The 22,193-nt window shown below is 43.6% G+C and overlaps 1 long non-coding RNA gene across 2 annotated transcripts in view; it reads left to right on the forward strand.

The window, feature by feature from the left end:
- Positions 1 to 22,193, forward strand: part of LOC133561384 (uncharacterized) — a 56,196-nt gene that overhangs the window by 24,777 nt on the left and 9,226 nt on the right. The window contains exons 2-3 of one of the 2 annotated variants that reach the window (XR_009808665.1): positions 15,681 to 15,778; positions 16,580 to 16,704. This is a non-coding gene — a long non-coding RNA (uncharacterized LOC133561384). Of the gene's footprint in view, positions 1 to 15,680; positions 15,779 to 16,579; positions 17,174 to 22,193 lie in introns of those variants that run through there. The other variant, XR_009808664.1, reaches the window with a different exon arrangement.

A 22,193-nucleotide genomic window follows, 5' to 3' on the forward strand; every position in this document is an offset into this window, starting at 1 on the left:
GCTATTTTTAGAACAGACCAGCGGGCGACTCATCTGGTCCTTACGGGCACCATGTTGGTGACCCCCTGACTTAGAGGATCCCTCGTGTGCGGGTGGATCTTTCCAACAAATGTTAGTTATCGTCGTCTACGGGCTTATGAGTGAGTGATTGTGATACCACTTTGGTCCACGTGAGGCAGCGGTGAGCCAAAAGAGGCGTGGCCTGTCTGAGGTTCGTATTGTCTGTACAGTGAAGACTTTCATTCGAGATTCGAACAACAAAAAGTATCTGTTTGTTATTTTAGTTGAATCTAATTTCAATTTCTAAGTCATTTTGTCACACCGCGGTGAGGGATGTCTTGTTTTGGGTTTTTCTGTCTTATGGTTTTAATTTGAAAAGTAACTCTCCTCTCGTTTCAGGTCACTTGCCCTTCCTTTTGTGTCATCAGTCTGACGTCATCCCGGTTCTCGGATTCTTTCCAGCTGTTCCCTATTACCTTCATGTGTTTATAAGCTCACTCCTTCCTGCGTTCTGTGCCACATTGTCTCGTTTATTCGTGCTCTTTAGCGTCCATTTTTTTGTCCATGCCTTGCCTTGTCTTGTGCCTACGTCCCTTGATCCTGAACCCCTTCATGAATATTTTGTCAATATCATGAATGTTTTAGTTTTCCTTTTTTCCTCCTCAGCAGAGTGATTTTGATTGTTTAGTTTCAGTTAGGTTTTTCATTCATTCCTCAACTTTTTGGAGTGACTATTTTTGTTAAATACTTTATCAGATTAGTTAGTGTAGCATTTTTCATAGATGTTGTTTTGGTCCTTTTTGTTAAATACTGTTTATAGTTCGTCTTTACTTTTGTGTTTTCCTCCGTTCGGAGTGATTTTCGGTTGTTCCTTCTTTTTCTGGAACCTTTTCGCCGAGTAGTTTATTTTTGGGAGTATAGATGTTTTTTCTTGACTCGGGAGGTAAAAGGAAATTGTCAAAATAAAAGCCTGTCTAAAGTCCCAAATCTGCATCTGAATCCAAATCCTTTTATCAAAGCCTGACACGTTTAAATAATGTCTGTAACAAGGCTATGGCTGGGGGAGGGTTAAGATTAGTAAAGTTTGGTTAATTTACGAAAACGAAACAATACAAAAAGTGGCCTAGTGGTTAGAGTGTCCGCCCTGAAATCAGTAGGTTGTGAGTTCAGTCATACCAAAGACTATAAAAATGGGACCCATTACCTCCCAGCATCAAGGGTTCAAAATTGGGGGATTCAATCACCAACAATGATTCCCGGGCGCGGCCACCACTGCTGCCCACTGCTCCCCTCACCTCCTAAGGGGTGAACAAGGGGCTGGGTGGAATGCAGAGGACACATTTCACTACACCAAGTGTATGTGTGTGTAAGTGTGTGTGTGACTATCATTGGTACTTTAACTTTAACTGTTAACTTTAAGAAAGCCATTATAAGATAAAGATGATAATAATACCTTTTTTAAAATTGCAAAAAATGCTACAATTTTATTCCTTGAGCATATTAAGCATAAGCAGATCTATTTAGCTTTGGGTTAAATAAGATATTCATGACATTCCTTGTACTGCTTGCCTGTGTATCGGCTGGGGACATCTCTGCGCTGCTGATCCGCCTCCGCTTGGGATGGTTTCCTGCTGGCTCCGCTGTGAACGGGACTCTCGCTGCTGTGTTGGATCCGCTTTGGACTGGACTCTCGCGACTGTGTTGGATCCATTATGGATTGAACAGTATCATGTTAGACCCGCTCGACATCCATTGCTTTCCTCCTCTCCAAGGTTCTCATAGTCATCATTGTCACCGACGTCCCACTGGGTGTGAGTTTTCCTTGCCCTTATGTGGGCCTACCGAGGATGTCGTAGTGGTTTGTGCAGCCCTTTGAGACACTAATGATTTAGGGCTATATAAGTAAACATTGATTGATTGATTGATTGATTATTATTGATTTTTTATAGCTGTATTTTAAATACATTTAAATGAATGTATTTTTTTAAATTTAATATCAGGTTTTTCTTCCATATATAAAACATTTTTTTACCAAACGTTTTTTTCATTGTTGTTATTTTTGTAATTCAAATAAACTGATTTTATTTTACTGTTTTAGGTTTTTACTTTATGAATACATTTTTTACCACACATTTTTAATTATTATTATTATTATTAGTATTATTAATATTTTATGTTTTTATTCATTCAAATAAACATCATTTATTTATTGCATAATATCAGGTTTTTCTCCATGTTTAGCATCTTTTACCACATATTTTTCATTAATATTTTCATTTTATTTATTCAACAAATATATTTTATCCATCCATTTTCTACCGCTTATTCCCTTTTGGGGTCGCGGGGGGTGCTGGCGCCTATCTCAGCTACAATCGGGTGAAAGGCGGGGTACACCCTTGACAAGTCGCCACCTCATCGCAGGGCCAACACAATATATTTTATTTTATAGTATAATTTTTTTAATCTATGCATTGAATTTTTACCATTTATTTTATTATTATTTTTTTATTATTAAAATAAACAGAATTAATCTTATAGTATCATGTTTTCCTCCATTTATAGCAATTTTACCACACATTTCAAAATTATTAGTGTTATTTAATTAATTTTTTTAAATGTTTTTTTAAGGTTGGAACCACATGCTACATTCACAGGCAGTCCCGTTATAAGGTGTTTTTTAGTAATAGCAGTCTGCCACAAACAAAACAAATCTAAGAGAACACTATGTCCGCAGAATCCATTCCTTTTGGTGTCAAAAATTTTTTTTGTTTACTCCTGGGCTCGCTTTATCCGGGTTGAGGTTTTTCTTCTTTTTTTTTTGGAGCTGCCAGTCAGTCCCCAGCAGGAAACAAGCAGCAGCAGTAAATCAATATCTCCGCCAGGTGGGCCAACGACAAGTCATTTAGATTGGCGGCCTGCTTGCTTTCGCAACATGTCGGCGAGCCTTCCAAAGGAAATATTGCCCTCTGCGCTAAGCTAGTCCGCCAGGCGGGTGGTCGGTGAAAACAAATAAATAAAAATGCTCACTTTTTTCTCCACCGCGCGGGTGAGTCGATACATCAGGGACACGCCCCTAATTGTGTCATCCGTCTTCTAAATAAGCGTAGGACCAAACAAGCCCAGATGTTGACAGGAATGGAGTGACTGGAGACTAAATGGTAGGCCCTTAGTTTGTCTTGAGGGATTATGCACCTCGGTTACCACAATCCCACTTCAAAACCTTGTGAGTGCTCGACTGTAGGGTCGTACCTCGGATTCAGGAGGAACAGTGTGGTTTTCGTCCTGGTGGTGGAACTGTGGACCAGCTCTATACTCTTCGTCAGGGTCCTGGAGGGTGGATGGGAGTTTGCCCAACCAGTCTATGTGTGTGATTTAAGCCGTCGTCGTGTGGGTTCCATGGACCACTCAGGAAGGACATCACTTTTTCAGGTTTGACTCTCGTTTATTTTGCAATAAAGCTTTCTCTTGTCGGGTTACATCGCTTTTCAGCCGCCGTCGTAGTTGTTCTCGTCTGCTCTTTGCTTTCGCTCCTCCTTCTCCCCTTTTATACATCATGAGGAGATAAGTTAATTGTGTCCCGGTGTGCAAGCCACGTACCTGATCTTGCTCGTTCAGCCGCATTTTCCGCCTCCTCTCCACCATCTTGGGCCCTGCCCCGCTGCTCGTTCGCCGGCTGCGCCTCTCCACAATGTGCTTTGTGGACTTGGGGAAGGCATTGGATCATGTCCCTCGGGAAGTCCTGTGGGGAGTGCTGAGAGAGTATGGGGTATCGGACTGTCTGATTGTGGCGGTCCTCTCCCTGTATGATCAGTGTCAGAGCTAGGTCCGCATTGCCGGCGGTAAGTCAGACACGTTTCCAGTGAGGGTTGGACTCCCCCAAGGCTGTCCTTTGTCACACATTCTGTTCTGAACTTTTATGGACAGAATTTCTAGGCACAGTCAAGGCGTTGAGGGGTTCCGGTTTGGTGGCTGCAGGATTAGGTCTCTGCTTTTTGCAGATGATGTGGTCCTGATGGCTTCATCTGGTCAGGATCTTCAGCTCTCACTGGATCGGTTCGCAGCCGAGTGTGAAGCGACTGGGATGAAAAGCAGAACGTCCAAGTCCGAGTCCATGGTTCTCGCCTGGAAAAGGGTGAAGTGCCATTTCCGGGTTGGGGAGGAGACCCTGCCCCAAGTGGAGGAGTTCAAGTACCTCAGAGTCTTGTTCACGAGTGAGGGAATAGTGGATGGTGAGATCGACAGGTGGATCGTCTTCAGTAATGCGGACGCTGTATCGATCTGTTGTGGTGAAGAAGGAGCTGAGCCGGTCGATCTACGTTCCCATCCTCACCTATGGTCATGAGCTTTTGGTTATGACCGAAACGACAAGATCACGGGTACTAGCGGCCGAAATGAGTTTCCTCCGCCGGGTGGTGAGTCTCTCCCTTAGAGATAGGGTGAGAAGCTCTGTCATCCGGGAGGAGCTCAAAGTAAAGCCGCTGCTCCTCCACATGGAGAGGAGCCAGATGAGGTGCTTCAGGCATCTGCTCAGGATGCCACCCGAACACCTCTCCAGGGAGGTGTTTAGGGCACATACAACCGGTAGGAGGCCCCGGGGAAGACCCAGGACGCATTGGAAAAACTATGTCTCCCAGATGGCTAGGGAACACCTCGGTATCCCCTGTGAAGAGCTGGACAAAGTGGCTGGGGAGAGGAAAGTCTGGGCTTCGCTACTTAGGCTGCTGCCCCCGCGACCTGACCTTGGATAAGCGGAAGAAGATGGATGGATGGATGGATGGACTGTAGGGCACACCTACACTTTTAAATGTACAAAACCCAAAACCAGTGCAGTTGGCCCGTTGTGTAAATGGTAAATAAAAAACAGAATACAATTATTTGCAAATCCTTTTCAACTTATATTCAAGTGAATAGACTGCCAAGACAAGGTCCTTAATGTCAGCTTCAAACACTGATGACATCTGTTAAACAGACAAAGAAGCAAGAAATTAAACAGAGACAGAATTCAATTCAGCTCAATTGAGGAGAAACTTCTGGGCTGTACTCTTTGAACAGTCTTCCACCACGTTTTGACAAAAGATTGTACGCCTCCTCTTTTATTTGGACTTTCCCTGACTACATGGCAACAGCTGTTTCTAACGGAAGGGGGGGTCGTAAACAGCTGTTGCCTTTGGTTACAAAGAAAAGGTGCCTGGAGGGTGGTCAGGTCCTGCTTCCTTTCCGCTTTGTAGATCCCCGGGTCAAGCCAAAATCTTCCTGTAGATTACAATACATCAAAGAAACCGACACCTTCATGTCGCCTCCCATCCTACATAGTGGAGTTTACAAGCCTTTTTATTGGTAAGATCAAAGACACAACGTTTTGTGATAACTTGGATACAATTATTCTGACTGAGAAACATCGTTTTTTCTGCAAATAGGCATTTTAACCACTGTGTTACATGGCCTTTTCTTTTAACAACACTCAGTAAACATTTGGGAACTGAGGAGACCAATTTTTGAAGCGTTTCAAGTGAAATTCTCTCCCATTCTAGCTTGATGTAGAGCTTAAGTTGTTCAACAGTCCCGGGGTCTCCATTGTAAACGTTTTTTTAGGTTTCATAATGCACCACATGTCACGCCCATGAGATCATGTTTCGTTTTTGTCATGTTTGGTTATTTTTTGGACACTTGTTTCCAGCTTTTGCGCTTCCTTGTTTCTCTTATATCCATAGCAACTCATTAGTTTCCACCTTGTCTTCAAGTCACACCCCTGTCCTCAGTTCTCACACCTGTTTGTAATCATCATAGCTATTATTTAAGCCAAGTTACCGGGTGGTCAGGCTGGTAACTTCGTATTCCTCAACCCCCTTCATGCCATACCATGCTGTTCATTCATTCTGTCCATACCAAGTTGGTTTTTGTTATTCATGCCACAGTGCAAGTGTTTGTTTCGTGTTTATAGTTTGTAGCCTTTTGTGCTAGTGTGATAGCAAAATTACTTATACTTGTTTAAATAAATGATGTTCTTTGAACTGGGTACCAAAAGTTGTTTATTAGGTTTAGGAATGTGACGCTCTGCGAGAGGCCTCTAATCTGATCGGGCTCTTTCTCCTGTGTCTTTGATGTGACATGTGGACTATATTTGACGTGGGCATGTGTTTTCCCTCTTCCTTACCCCCAACAGAGCTAAATTGTTCCCCTTTCCTGAGTGAACCCCCTCCTCTGGGCAAACGACACCCTCTCCCCTTCACAGGAATTTGGGTATTCATTCCACTGGTGTACTGTATGTAAATGAGCATGGAGGGTGGGACTTCTGAGAATGTATAATTGTCATGTCAAATTCTAAAGGAGTTAGAACAAGCTGGAACGAACGGATGTGTCGTTCCGGTTTGGTCTCGCTTTGCAAAGCTTGTTATTATTTGTTTGTTGCTTTAATAAATCATTTTAAAGCTATTTGTCACTAAAGGATCGTCTTTAAGAAATTTCCACGACACTAGTCTTTTGTTTTTCCATTAGTCAAGTTTGTTCTCCGCCATTGTGTGCGCCATTTGTTTGCACTTTTGTTAGTTATAGTGTTTAAATAAATAAAATGTACTCACATTTACGTCTGGCTCGTGCCAATTTTCCTTTGCCTTGGAGAAACAATTCACATCCAAGTCCGAGTCTTGACACCACACATTTTAAATGGGAGACATGTCTGGACTACAGGCCGGCCAGGCTAGTACCCGCAACTCTTTTACTACAAAGCCACACTGCTGTTAAACGTGGCTTGGCATCGTCTTGCTGAAATAAGCAGGGGCGTCCATTATGTCACATATGTTGCTGCAAAATCTGTATGTGCCTTCACAGATGTGTAAGTTACCTATGCCTTGGACACTAATACACCCCCATACCATCACACATGCTGGCTTTTCAACTTTGCGCCTATAAGAGTGGAGTGCACTACTTGGTTGCCACCAGCAGAGGGGGTGTCAGTTCAGTCCGAACTGTTTAGCTAACTTAACTCGGGGTCCCCAACAACTGGGTTGAGTTATTCAGATGTAATCGAAAAAACCAAGTCATCAATGTAGCCTGTAACCGCACGTGTAAACAGAAGTTCAGAACATTCATAAGAATTAATCTAACAAAGAAATACATTCTTTTTGCTATTTATTTTCTCTTTTTTCTCCTAAGTGTGCTGTGGAGAGGCTGCATTGATTGGGTCGTACCTGAAGTGCAGACCGAGAGTTTGTGCAGGCGCCTCCTGAGAGTGTGTGCTAAACTCCGATAAGCCCTTGCCGCATGGATTCTCCGTCTTATCTCCGGTCGCCAATAGGAAGGAATAATCTGGAAGGGTTGCGCGAAAGGTTGAGGAGCTATAGCTCAAGTATCTATAGGTTCTTGGAAAGCAATCTTTTGACAACGTGTCCCTTTGCTAATAAATCTGGCTTGTCCCCTCTCGGTCAACGGAGGGAGCAAGGACTTCCTCTCTTATGATAATATAGGACTTGCTGAATTTTGGGTACCCACTGTTCATCCATCCATCCATCCATCCATCATCTTCCGCTTATCCGAGGTCGGGTCGCGGGGGCAACAGCCTAAGCAGGGAAACCCAGAGTTCCCTCTCCCCAGCCACTTCGTCTAGCTCTTCCCGGGGGATCCCGAGGCGTTCCCAGGCCAGCCGGGAGACATAGTCTTCCCAACGTGTCCTGGGTCTTCCCCGTGGCCTCCTACCGGTCGGACGTGCCCTAAACATCTCCCTAGGGAGGCGTTCGGGTGGCATCCTGACCAGATGCCCGAACCACCTCATCTGGCTCCTCTCGATGTGAAGGAGCAGCGGCTTTACTTTGAGTTCCTCCCGGATGGCAGAGCTTCTCACTCTATCTCTAAGGGAGAGCCCCGCCACCCGGCGGAGGAAACTCATTTCGGCCGCTTGTACCCGTGATCTTATCCTTTCGGTCATGACCCAAAGCTCATGACCATAGGTGAGGATGGGAACGTAGATCGACCGGTAAATTGAGAGCTTTGCCTTCCGGCTCAGCTCCTTCTTCACCACAACGGATCGGTACAACGTCCGCATTACTGAAGACGCCGCACCGATCCGCCTGTCGATCTCACGATCCACTCTTCCCTCACTCGTGAAAAAGACTCCTAGGTACTTGAACTCCTCCACTTGGGGCAGGGTCTCCTCCCCAACCCGGAGATGGCACTCCACCCTTTTCCGGGCGAGAACCATGGACTCGGACTTGGAGGTGCTGATTCTCATTCCGGTCGCTTCACACTCGGCTGCGAACCGATCCAGCGAGAGCTGAAGATCCCGGTCAGATGAAGCCATCAGGACCACATCATCTGCAAAAAGCAGAGACCTAATCCTACCCACTGTTCAATTATCCTCTATTAATGTGTATGATGCATTATTTGTACACCATGGACCGGTAGACCTGCACTATGTAAGTTGTACCTCACTTGCCTCATTAGATATTAATCTGTAAAGCATAATAACATGAGGTGAAAATATGTTGCATTATGCACCACTATTAAATAAAGCCTTACTACACGACTGTCATTTACCATGATGACGGTGAGTCCATAACGTGCTAAATGGCTGACTGGTTGATTTTGTGCATGCTTTTGAATGTATGTGAACTATTTCATTGTTCCACCTTGACTTGTATCAGTCCTAAATGTATTGATGCCAACATGTGAAACTCCAAACTCCAAAAGCAAAGTACGGTGGGAAAGTCGCGGCTTATAGTCTGGAATTCAAGGTCTATTTTTTGGTTTAGTTGGCGTGTGATTCTCAGAATTCATATGAGGAATGGGCGTAATTCGTAATTGATGGCTATTTTTTTATTATTGTGCTGTGTGGAATATTAGAAAAAGACTTGATCGAGTGAATTTACTGACAGAACAATGGTTGAAATAAAAAGTGCTCATGTGATCAGTAATTACAAAAATGTGGCATTGTCACATGAGGTGAAAATGTATTACAGTGTTACATTATGTGCCATTATTAAATAAAGCATTATTGCACGAATGTGTCATGTGTCATGATGACGGTGAGTCCATAATGTGCTAAATGGCTGACTGGTTGATTTTGTGCATGCTTTTGAATCTATGTGAACTATTTCATTGTTCCACCTTGACTTGTTCGGCAAATTTATCAGTCCTAAATTTATTGATGGCAACATGTGAAAGCTCTATACTCTCGGCAGGGTTCTTGAGGGTGCATGGGAGTTTGCCCAATCAGTCTACATGTGCTTTGTGGACTTGGAGAAGGCATTCCACCGTGTCCCTCGGGAAGTCCTGTGGGGAGTGCTCAGAGAGTATGGGGTACCGGACTGTCTTATTGTGGCAGTCCGCTCCCTGTATGATCAGTGCCAGAGCTTGGTCCGCATTGCCGGCAGTAAGTCGGACATGTTTCCAGTGAGGGTTGGACTCAGCCAAGGCTGTCCTTTGTCACACATTCTGTTCATAACTTTTATGGACAGAATTTCTAGGCGCAGTCAAGGCGTTGAGGGGATCCGGTTTGGTGGCCACGGGATTAGGTCTCTGCTTTTTGCAGATGATGTAGTCCTGATGGCTTCATCTGGCCGGGATCTTCAGCTCTCACTGGATCGGTTTGCAGCCGAGTGTGAAGCGACCAGAATGAAAATCAGCACCTCCAAGTCCGAGTTCATGGTTCTCGCCCGGAAAAGGGTGGAGTGCCATCTCCGGGTTGGGGAGGAGACCCTGCCCCAAGTGGAGGAGTTCAAGTACCTAGGAGTCTTTTTCACGAGTGGGGGAATAGTGGATCGTGAGATCGACAGGCGGATCGGTGCGGCGTCTTCAGTAATGCGGACGTTGTACCGATCCGTTGTGGTGAAGAAGGAGCTGAGCCGGAAGGCAAAGCTCTCAATTTACCGGTCGATCTACGTTCCCATCCTCACCTATGGTCATGAGCTTTGGGTCATGACCGAAAGGATAAGATCACGGGTACAAGCGGCCGAAATGAGTTTCCTCCGCCGGGTGGTGGGGCTCTCCCTTAGAGATAGGGTGAGGAGCTCTGTCATCCGGGAGGAACTCAAAGTAAAGCCGCTGCTCCTCCACATGGAGAGGAGCCAGATGAGGTGGTTCGGGCATCTGGTCAGGATGCCACCCGAACGCCTCCCTAGGGAGGTGTTTAGGGCACGTCCAGCTGGTAGAAGGCCACGGGAAAGACCCAGGACACGTTGGGAAGACTATGTCTCCCGGCTGGCCTGAGAACGCCTCAGAATCCCCCGGGAAGAGCTAGACGAAGTGGCTGGAGAGAGGGAAGTCTGGGCTTCCCTGCTTAGGCTGCTGCCCCCGCGACCCGACCTCGGATAAGCGGAAGATGATGGATGGATGGATGGATGTGAAACTCCAAACTCCAAAAGCAAAGCACGGTGGGAAAGTCGCGGCTTATAGTCTGGAATTCAAGGTCTATTTTTTGGTTTACTTGGCGTGTGATTCTCAGAATTCATATGAGGAATGGGCATAATTCATAAATGATGCCCATTTTTTATTATTGTGCTGTGTTGAATATTAGAAAAAGGCTTGATCGAGTGAATTTACTGACGGAACAATGGTTGAAATAAAAAGGGCTTATGTAATCAGTAATTACAAAAAAGTGGCATTATCACATTAGGTGAAAATGTATTACAGTGTTACATTATGTGCCATTATTAAATAAAGCCTTATTACACGACTGTCATGTACCATGATGACGGTGAGTCCATAACGCGCTAAATGGCTGACTGGTTGATTTTTTGCGTGCTTTTGAATCTATGTGAACTATTTGATTGGTCCACCGTGACCTGTTCGGCAATTTTATCTGCCCTAAATTTATTTATGGCAACATGTGAAACTCCAAACTCCAAAAGCAAAGCGCGGTGGGAAAAGTCGCTGCTTATAGTCTGGAATTCATTTTTGGTTTAGTTGCCGTGTGATTCATTCCTGTGATGGCATTATCACATGAGGTGAAAATCTATTACAGTGTTACATTATGTACCATTATTAAATGAAGCCTTATTGCACGACTGTGTCATGTGCCATGATGACGGTGAGTCCATAAGGCGCTAAATGCGTCCGGGCGAGGGAAATCTGGGTCTGTATTCTTCATAGATGTCAGGTTCAAACACTGTTGACATCTATTAAACGAGACCAAAAGGCAAATAATCAAACAGAGACAGACTTAAATTTGGACTCAGATCTGAGGAGAGACATGGCCTCTGTACACCTTGCACAGTTCCTGCACCAAGCTCTGGCGAAAAGGTTTTCGTCTCCTCTTTTATTTAGGTTTTCAATGTTTACGCAACAACACATGTCAAAACAGGAATGGGGAGCATACACACAGTCACTGTTTTCGGTCACATTGAAGACAAAAGAAAGACGATGCCTCGGGCCCGAGCTCCTCCTGGTCTCAGCTTCGGCAAAACAGGAATGGGGAGTATATAAACAGTCATTGTTTCTGATAAAAGAAAGATGATGCGTCGGGCTTGGGCTCGTCCTGGTTTTAGCTTCGACAAAACAGGAATGGGGAGTATATAAACAGTCATTGTTTTTGATAAAAGAAAGATGATGCGTCGGGCTTGGGCTCGTCCTGGTTTTAGCTTCGACAAAACAGGAATGGGTAGTATATAAACAGTCATTGTTTTCGGTCACATTGAAGACCCAAGAAAGACGATGCCTCGGGCCCGAGCTCCTCCTGGTCTCGGCTTCGGCAGGTCTTTCAGGACAAAAGAAAACCCCTCTCGTTGCATTCCAATGTATACAGCGGAATACCCCAAGACCTTGCTTGGTTGAAGGACAGCTCTCAACTACTCAATTAAATAAAAGAGATCTGAAAGTTTTTTGATAATTCACACACAATTTACACAATTTTTCTAACAATAGAGGTCTTCAAGCTGCTCTTTGTCTGATCCTTCACCTAAATACAGTTTGTCTTGGAAGACCCTACCAGGGGCCCTAAAGCCCCCGGACAACATAGCTCCGAGGATCATTGGGACACGTTTTCCTGCACCAAGCCTGCCATCTCTGCGTCTTGGGTTCCGTCACCGCCTTTACCTGACAGAAGTGTTTTTCCTGCCTTTTCCGGACATTAAAAATCACGTCTTCCCTTATCAATCCCGCCGTCTCCGCATCTCGGGGTTCGTCACCACCAGTACTTGACACATACCACCACCACACATGCAAAGGTTGCGTAAATGCGTGTCAATGGTGTGACGAACACCCGTGCACGTCTGCTTCAGTGCGACTCCGTTTATGGGGGGAAACCAATTACAATTCAAATTGCAAGCGATCACCCACAAGGGCTCTTTGGCGTCCTCTCGAAGACCACATTTCTCCCTGGTGGAAGAAAACAATGCTTCGTCCTTCCCGTTTGTAGGATCCCAGAGAGGCTGTGCAGGCAGAAAACGCCGTCATTCAATCAACATTCAGTCGTTAGCACCTCTTCAAACCTTTTCAGTGGGAATTTGATTGTTGAGGACGTATTTGGACCTTTTTTGAAGGGGTTCATTTTCCTTCCAGGTTTGAGCCTTGGGAAATGACAACAAGTCAGCCCTCTGAACTCCAATTGCATCAGTCCTTCACGTAGCGTAGAGGTTGATCGTCTTTCACAAAGATCAACACACTATTGTCCTGGTTGGGAGGGGGGTGAAAAAAATACAAATACACGAAAAATATTACCGCGAGTGGTAATTGTTTTCATTTGGCAATACTCACCAATTCATTAAATTAAGCTCATGACGGAGTCAATTAAATGATTGGAACAAGTTTGTTACTAGGGACTTCCTAATATATAAACTTTATACATACATATATATATATATATATATATATATATATATATATATATATATATATATATATATTAGGTCTGGGCAACGATTAAAAATTTTAATCGAAGTTAATCGCACTATTTCTCCGATTAATCCTGATTAACTGCATTGTATACGCAAAGCCCAATAATGAATTCAAAAGTAGTGTGTAGTGCACCTTTATTGGAATATTCTCCCCCATGAACAAAAGCGCCAAAACATTTGCTGTGCAAACACAATTTAAATCAGTCCTTGTTAAACAGTAGCAGTTAAATAGCATATTTTATGAAAATCAACTCAAAAAATGTAAATACAAACATTTAAGCTTATTGCCACTGCCAGGGTATTTAAGTTATCCTGTTTGTTATGGAAAATAAATATAATCTACATACAAATCTCTGAGCCACAATCATAATATCTGAACAGGCAATTTCTGAGGTAACAGCAGAAACATTTTTTTTTTATCAGGGATCTTATGTTTAAAAAACTTATATTATAGGTAGTGGGCTGTTTTAGGGAATTTTTGAGCAAATTATCAGTAGTAGCAATATTAATAATGTTGTGTTTATTATGCGTAGTGCACTTAAAATAATTATGACCATATCTAGGAATTGATATGATGGGAATTTTTCGATTGTTTGCTTGGTGCTTTGATAAACTGAACGCATATACATGGTACTATATTGTGATGTTATGAGCCAGGGGAAAAAAGAACTACCCTACCCAGCATGCAACAGGAGTGACGAGCATGCGCGGTAGCCCGGTATAGGTTGTGTCGCCATGACGGCATCTTGTATGTTGTGATATGCACGCTCTGAAAGCAAACGTTAAGAACTCAGCCAACACTCCTCGTCTGCATTATTCATAAATAAATAGACAGACAACACATATACTCCGCTGCTACACGGGCCGCTGGATGGCAAAGTATTCCCATGCTAATTAGCCGGTCTAGCAAGCACGCGTCATTCAGTCCAAAACGGCCCGATCTATCCACATCCAGAATTGTCTGGCGGTCGTAAGTGATCCCGGAGTGACCACGCTGTAAGCCAGCCATGAAATTTGCAGAATTGTCCGGTATTTTTGCCAAATGTTCCATCTTTACCAAGAGCCCCTCGACGCCGAAGCCCGTCCGGGCAACGCCACCTTGTTAAGAAAAGGCGTTAACAAAATAAAAGCATGTAAACAACACACGCAAATGTGCGATAACATAATTGTCGTCGTTAATAGATTGATGAGTTAACTCGTAATTAACGCATTCATTTGCCCACCCCTAATATATATATATATATATGTATATTAGAGATGCGCTGTTTGTGGTCTCATCCGCGGATAAACCGCGGGTCGGACGGTTGACATGACGAAAAAATAGATTTTAATTAGATTGGGGCGGGTGGCGGTTGAACCATTCGGAAATATTTGATATGCATTGTTCTGTGATCGGTATCCTTTGCCATTCAAGGTGCCATTTAAGACCCGTGTCATAAAGCGAAGAAGACAATAAGAGACTTATCATAATAGCTTCCGCAATTACACATTCAAGATTGAAAGGCATACTGGGTGACACAGAGTACACTAATGGTTGTGAAATAAACAATTTTAACACTCTTAGTAATATGCGCCACGCTGCGAAGCCACACCAATTAAGAACGACAAACACATTTTGGGAGAACATCCTCACAGTAACACAACATAAACACAACACAACAAATACTCATAATCCTTTGTATTCATGACACCTCCTGACTATTTTTTACACCCCTCTAAAGTTAGAATAATTGAGAATGCAGACATAATTTTAAGCAGGAAAACAAAGGATATTTTAACTTTATTTGAACACATTTCGGGAGAACATCCTCACAATAACACAACATAAACACAACACAACAAATACCCATAATCCTTTGTATTCATGACGAATCCTGACTATTTTATACACCCCTCTAAAGTTAGAATCATTAAGAATGCAGACATAATTTTAAGCAGGAAAACAAAGGATATTTTAACTTTATTTGAACACATTTTGGGAGAACATCCTCACAGTAACACAACATAAACACAACACAACAAATACCCATAATCCTTTGTATTCATGACGAATCCTGACTATTTTATACACCCCTCTAAAGTTAGAATCATTAAGAATGCAGACATAATTTTAAGCAGGAAAACAAAGGATATTTTAACTTTATTTATGTAGTTATTTTCACAAATTTTACATTCACAAATGCCCATCCATCCATTTTCTACCACTTAGTCCTTTTCTGGGGTCGCAGGTGGCACTGGTGCCTATCTCAGAAACAATCGGGTGGAAGGCGGGGTACACCCTGGACAAATCGCCACCTCATCGCAGACATTCACAAAAGTTTTCTTGAAATAAGCTGCAGTCTCCACGCTAACCACTGTAAAAATCCCGCATTCTGTCAGCAAGGAGTTCATTTTATCCATCCATCAGGAGCGATAGATCTCCCTTACAATAAGTAATTCACTGATCTATGTACCTCGTAATCACTGTGCTGTATATCTACAGGAAGCTCATGTTCCTTCCAAGTATGGATCCTCTGCATCCTGGGGGGGATGTAAAACAAAGTGCTGCTAAAGGCTTTGGCTGCAGCACCTCAGATGTAAGATCCTTATTGACTGCATTAATCCGAGGTAAAAAAAACAAAACAAAACAAAAAAGAAAGTAGAAGACAGGAAAGGCCTGCAGGTTCATGACAGGACCCCCGAAGCTTGGATCCAAAAGATATGTTGAACAATTAGCCAAACACAACAGGGCTTTAGTGATATAGTTCATGATAAAGTGTATACCACACCTCAAATTAATCATTACCACTACAGTCACATTTAAATGTTTACAGGTGAATCAAACTTTAAATTGAAATGTATTCTCGATGATTACAGCGTATGTGTGTGGGGGTGTGGCCTGCGGGCCTGCAGCGAAGCGGGGTGTGCCAGGACCGGCTTCGAAATCAGCGACAGGTGTTCATTCAGCACTGAAGGTACACACACTCTGTCAATTATCTTGTCATGTCATGTCTTTATGATCATGTTTAGTTTGGCTATGTTCTGTTTGGTTTTTGCACTCTATCAGTTCCTGCTTTGTTTCCATGACAACCCATTAGTTTTCACCTGTCCTCATGTCACGCACCTGATTCATTTGGACTCGCGTCACCTATTTAAGCCTGTAGTTGCCAGGCAGTGCGCCTGGCGACATCACCCTGCACACACCCTTGTTATCCATGCGGATGATCCATGCTCTTTTCTCGTTTCAAGTAAGTTTTCGTTATTCATGCCGTAGTTTGCAAGTTTTGTTTTATGTCCATAGTTCACGTTTTCAGAGCCAAGTTTTGTACCTCCGCTGTGAGCGCCTTTTGTTTACACCCTTTGTTTTTTGGTAGTATTATTAAAATATGTCATTGCCTTCACGTCGTGTCCGATATAGTCGCTTTGCACCACGGGAAAACACAAATCACTCCAAAATCCACGTCACGACAGATGTCGACAGGCTGACTGCCTGGCAACTACAGGCTCAAATAGGTGACGTGGTTAACAACAGGTGCGAGTTGAAATGAATTAGGTGCGTGACACGAGGACAGGTGAAAAGTAATGGGTTGTCATGGAAACAAAGCAGGGAGTGAATAAACAGGAGCTAATAGGGTGCAAAAACCAAACAGTACATGGCCAAACTAAACATGATCACCAGTAAATGACATAAAGTACTTTCTATTCTATTTTTAATTTCATAATATACTTTTATTTCAGTGTTGTCGTTTCTCTGTGTCTCCTCTATTCCCTCCTAGTAACCCAGCTGACCTACACCACATCATTTTTTTTAGGAGAATGGCTCTTTCAGTCATGGCAATGCACGATATTGCAAGTTTTGGTTCTGAGGATGAACCGAAGACCCGTGGAGAACTTTCCAGCCGTCAGTCCTTTGTCTGTGATTTTTGGTCTGAGAGAGCATCAAACTTACCAAAGGTCTCCCAAAATAGGGACTGCCAGATCGTGGTCTTTCTAAAATTGAGGTGTGCGAGGTCGAACGAGTGTCTGAGTCTCAAAGTTCCTTCTCCCGGGTCTTAAATAAAGACCGCAAGCGGACACAAAAAGATGATCTACCGGGTCCTTTTTTTAAACGCCCATTGTTGCACGACACGGCCTCGTAAATGAATCCCTCGGCCAATAAAAGCCGCCATTACCGCCGGAAAGAACATTGGGATTCTTTCCGGCGGAGACTTTTATCGGAACGCCGTGAAGCAGAGGAGAAAGAGTGATGCATGGGAAGTCAGTCTGCAGCCGTAATGGAAACTATTACAGCTGGGGCAGTAAATGTCAAGTCCGAGTTAGTGACTTACTCACCGAACAGCCTTAAAAACTGCATTTTTTTGGGGGGGGTGGGGGGAGGCACAACGGGGGATGTTAGTGATGAACCTTCATCTGGAGGCTGATGAGGCCGCTTTCCTGCGCATCAGCATCTCTGCACACTACAGAGAGAACTCCAATGAGCAGCGATATTAGTCAACCCCCCCAAGACTTGCTAAGTGCAGCCAACTGTTCCCCAGTTGCTGAGTCAGGGCTCGCCACTAATTGGATGCGACCTGATTCCCCGCTCCCTCCCCCTTTTAGTCAATGCTAAGTGGTAGACTTAGCTTGCAGTGCTTCGGCTCGTTTCCGGTTTCTGCTACTTCCTTGAGCTTCGAAGAACAAATCACGTTCCTACCTGCACATCCTGTCCAGAGTGGTCCGTGTGAGCTCGAGCTGCTGGTGGATGGTTGCCTCCGGTGGTCTGGCCCCACATCGGGCGCCAAATTGTGGAGGTATCTTCCCTCCGGGTTCTCTATACCACACATCACCGACATGACCGCTCCTTTTCAGGGTTTGAACACTGGTTAGTTTTGCAATTAATAGTCTTTCGTGTGCTTTTCAGCAATTGTCTGTCGGCTTGTCTTTCTCGCTCTCGCTTGTGCTCCAACTCCAACTCTTCTCTCCTTCCCGGCCGCTCCCCCTTTTAACAAAGCGACAGGTGATTAGATAATGATTGTAAATAATGTAAAAACAAGAGTATAAAGAAGTCATACTGTTCAATTGCCTTTGGTCATACAACTGTCACTACTCAACTGCCAAATAACTGTACACACCTTAATATTTGTTGCTTCCTATACTGTACATACTGTATATACTGTTATACTATTTGATCTTGCACTGGTACTGTATTTGACTACTGTACTTCTACTTGTACTGATACTTCTACCATAAGTACTGTGACTCATTGTGCAACTTAATTGTCTTGTAATTAATGTACATCGGAGCTATTCATTTTTTAGTATTTTTTTGTATTTAGTGTATTAGATTCTGCATCTAGTGTTTGGATCCCACTGTACGCAATATCTGAAGAGCATGGAAAAAAGCATTCCACTGTGGTGTAGTCTGCATGTGATGAATAAACTTGAACCTTGAAGCAGGCCCAGCTGGGCCATCTACACACCTGTCACTGATCTCGAAGCCGGCCCTGGCACACCCTGCTTCGTTGCAGGTCCGCAAGCCCACCCCCGCCCCCTCCAAAACTTGGTCCAGCAAAAGCTCATTTTTATTTTTTTAAGAAAAAAATAAAATAAACAGAGCAAACACTGCCCTGGTGACTCTGGCTGTCATGAATGCCATCATCTGAAATAGGATAACGTTCACATTGTCTTAATTCACATCTTGCAAGCACTATTTTATTAGACGGACCTGCAAACTCTGGAGTGGTGTAGGTTAAAAGATACCGGTAATGCACACTTAATTAATGCACGTTAACCCCCCCCCCCCCCCCTCTTTTAGTCAATGCTAAGTGGTAGACTTAGCTTCCAGTGCTTCGGCTTGTTTTTGGTTTTTGCTACTTCCTTGAGTTTCGAAGAATAAATCATGTTCCTACCTGCACGTCCTGTCCGGAGTGGTCCGTTTAAACTCCAGCTGCTGGTGGCTGGTTGCTGTTTGTCTTTATTCAAATCTTGCAAGCACTAGTTTGAACTCTGGAGTGGTGTAGGCTACAAGATACCGTTAATGCACACTTAATTAATGCATGTTAATCCCCCCCACTTTTAGTCAATGCTAAGTGGTAGATTTAGCTTCCAGTGATTCGGCTTGTTTTCGGTTTTTGCCTCTTCTTTGAGTTTCGAAGAATAAATCATGTTCCTACCTGCACGTCCTGTCCGGAGTGGTCCGTTTGAACTCCAGCTGCTGGTGGCTGGTTGCTGGTTGTCATAATTCACATCTTGCAAGCACTAGTTTGAACTCTGGAGTGGTGTAGGCTACAAGATACCGTTAATGCACACCTAATTGATGCACGTTAATCCCCCCCCAAACCCCCTCTTTTAGTCAATGCTAAGTGGTAGACTTAACTTCCAGTGCTTCGGCTTGTTTTCAGTTTTTGCTACTTCCTTGACTTTCGAAGAATAAATCATGTTCCTACCCGCACGTCCTGTCCGGAGTGGCCCGTTTAAACTGCTGGTGGCTGGCTGCTGGTTGTCTTAATTCACATCTTGCAAGCACTAGTTTAAACTCTGGAGTGGTGTAGGCTACAAGATACCGTTAATGCACACTTAATTAATGTACGTTAATCCCCCTCTCTTTTAGTCAATGCTAAGTGGTAGACTTAGCTTCCAGTGCTTCGGCTTGTTTTCGGGTTTTGCTACTTCCTTGAGTTTTGAAGAATAAATCATGTTCCTACCTGCACGTCCTGTCCGGAGTGGTCCGTTTAAACTCCAGCTGCTGGTGGCTGGTTGCTGGTTGTCTTAATTCACATCTTGCAAGCACTAGTTTGAACTCTGGAGTGGTGTAGGCTACAAGATACCGTTAATGCACACTTAATTAATGCACGTTAATCCCCCCACCGACACTTTTAGTCAATGCTAAGTGGTAGACTTAGCTTCCAGTGCTTCGGCTTGTTTTTGGTTTTTGCTACTTCCTTGAGTTTCGAAGAATAAATCATGTTCCTACCTGCACGTCCTGTCCGGAGTGGTCCGTTTAAACTCCAGCTGCTGGTGGCTGGTTGCTGGTTGTCTTAATTCACATTTTGCAAGCACTAGTTTGAACTCTGGAGTGGTGTACGCTACAAGATACCGTCAATGCAAACTTAATTAATGCAAGTTAATCCTCCCCCTCTTTTAGTCAATGCTAAGTGGTACACTTCGGCTTGTTTTTAGTTTTTGCTACTTCCTTGAGTTTCGAAGAATAAATCATGTTCCTACCTGCACGTCCTGTCCGGAGTGGTCCGTTTAAACTCTAGCTGCTGGTGGCTGGTTGCTGTTTGTGTTAATTCACATCTTGCAAGCACTAGTTTAAACTCTGGAGTGGTGTAGGCTACAAGATACCGTTAATGTACACCTAATTAATGCACGCTAATCCCCCCTCCAACCCCCCCTCTTTTAGTCAATGCTAAGTGGTAGACTTAGCTTCCAGTGCTTCGGCTTGTTTTTGTTTTTTGCTACTTCCTTGAGTTTCGAAGAAAAAATCATGTTCCTACCTGCACGTCCTGTCCGGAGTAGTCCGTTTAAACTGCTGGTTGCTGGTTGTCTTAATTCACATCTTGCAAGCACTAGTTTGAACTCTGAAGTGGTGTAGGCTACAAGATACCGTTAATGCACACTTAATTAATGTACGTTAATCCCCCCCCGCTTTTAGTCAATGCTAAGTGGTAGACTTAGCTCCCAGTGCTTCGGATTGTTTTCGGTTTTTGCTACTTCCTTGAGTTCCGAAGAATAAATCATGTTCCTACCTGCACGTCCTGTCCGGAGTGGTCCGTTTAAACTCCAGCTGCTGGTGGCTGGCTGCTGGTTGTCTTAATTCACATCTTGCAAGCACTAGTTTGAACTCTGGAGTGGTGTAGGCTACAAGATATCGTTAATGCACGTTAATGTACCCTCCCCCAGCCCCCGCTGTTCACGTATCGCTTTTGTAGCGACGATCCTATCAGTCCGCCGCCAGGAGGAAGTGTGCCTTTCAAACCATTCTCTCATCTTGAATTTAACCAGAAAGCCTTTCTTATCATCACACAGCCTCGTGATGTCGGGAAGTGCAGGCGCGTGCGCGGAAAAGTTGCCGGTTCGAGGTAGTCGGTCACGAGGAGGAGTCGACGACTCCTTTTGTTGCACCGCGACGAGCCAATTTCCTCAATCTATTGACTCATCGTTGCACTCGTCGGCGCACAAATGGAAATAAATCGTCGCTAAGATCATCATCGGGCAAATAGCGAGGGATCACAATGACGGAGGGCGCCGAGTTGTTGTTTGCCGATTGAATAGAGGGCGCCTGCCTCATCGGGTCTGAATGATCACGACGACAATAGCGGCTATCCCGTAATAAGTCTTAGCTTTTGTGCGGCTGGAACTGAATTGACTTAATTTCCTTCTGGCCCGTCTAATTCTTTTGTCGCGCGAAAATCCTCAACGCCGACTCTTCCACCGAGTGGTTGTGAGAAAACTTTGTATGGATTTGGAGCATTACAAACATTTAAATGGTTACAAATCTGTGAAATGAAGCTAAATACCGATCAAAGGAAGGGAAATAATGTTCCAAGCTGCAATATAATGTTAACTCCAATATAAAATGAAGCTAAATGCAATTCTAATAAAGTAAAAGTTTGTTCTTTACTGTCACAGATGCTCAGACAAAAGTTATTCACTGTATTAAATGAATGAAAAAGCAAGCAAAATGAAAATAAAAGTGTATTATTTCCTGTCATGCCAGCACGGAAAGTTAACCAAGGAATGAAATAAACCCAAAATAAAGTTAAAGTACATTTCTAACTACCATATAACTACAATGTAAGATCAAACGAAATTAAACTAAAATTAAGCAAAATTATATTCTTAAGTGCCATATAACAACTATATAAGATAAAACGTGTCATGATCCATGGTCTGGACCATGTTTAGTTGAGTTATTTTCTGTTAGTTTGGACTCCCTTTGTTGTTTGTGCACCTTGTGAGTTAGTTTGGTCCCCATGGTAACGTATTAATTTCACCTGCTGCGGGTTCAAGACGCACACCTGTTTTGGTTCATTACTTTCTTATTTAAGCCTGCCTTGTCCCGTCAGTCGGTTTTGGTTCCTTGTTTGCGGTAAGCAACTGTTAGGTTGTTTTGTTCTAGATTTCTTGTTCCCTGATCCTGTGCTAATATTAGCATTAGCTTCTGTGCGTTTCGGCACGCATTTCTTTTGTTCTTTTCGTCTGTTTTGGCACCAGTGTTTTTGTTATCAAATCACCTTACCTTTACGTTGTTGTCCGGAGTGTCTATCTTAGCACTGTGACAAAACGAGGTTAAACTAAAAAAAAAAAAATAGCTATAAAGCCACAGTATACAATACAACTCAATTAAACTAAAATAAAGTTAAAGCACATTTCTAACTGCCATATAACCACAGTATAAAATAAAACT

The sequence above is a fragment of the Nerophis ophidion genome, linkage group LG11, assembly GCF_033978795.1.
Source record: "Nerophis ophidion isolate RoL-2023_Sa linkage group LG11, RoL_Noph_v1.0, whole genome shotgun sequence".
NCBI classification, from domain to species: Eukaryota; Metazoa; Chordata; class Actinopteri; order Syngnathiformes; family Syngnathidae; genus Nerophis; species Nerophis ophidion.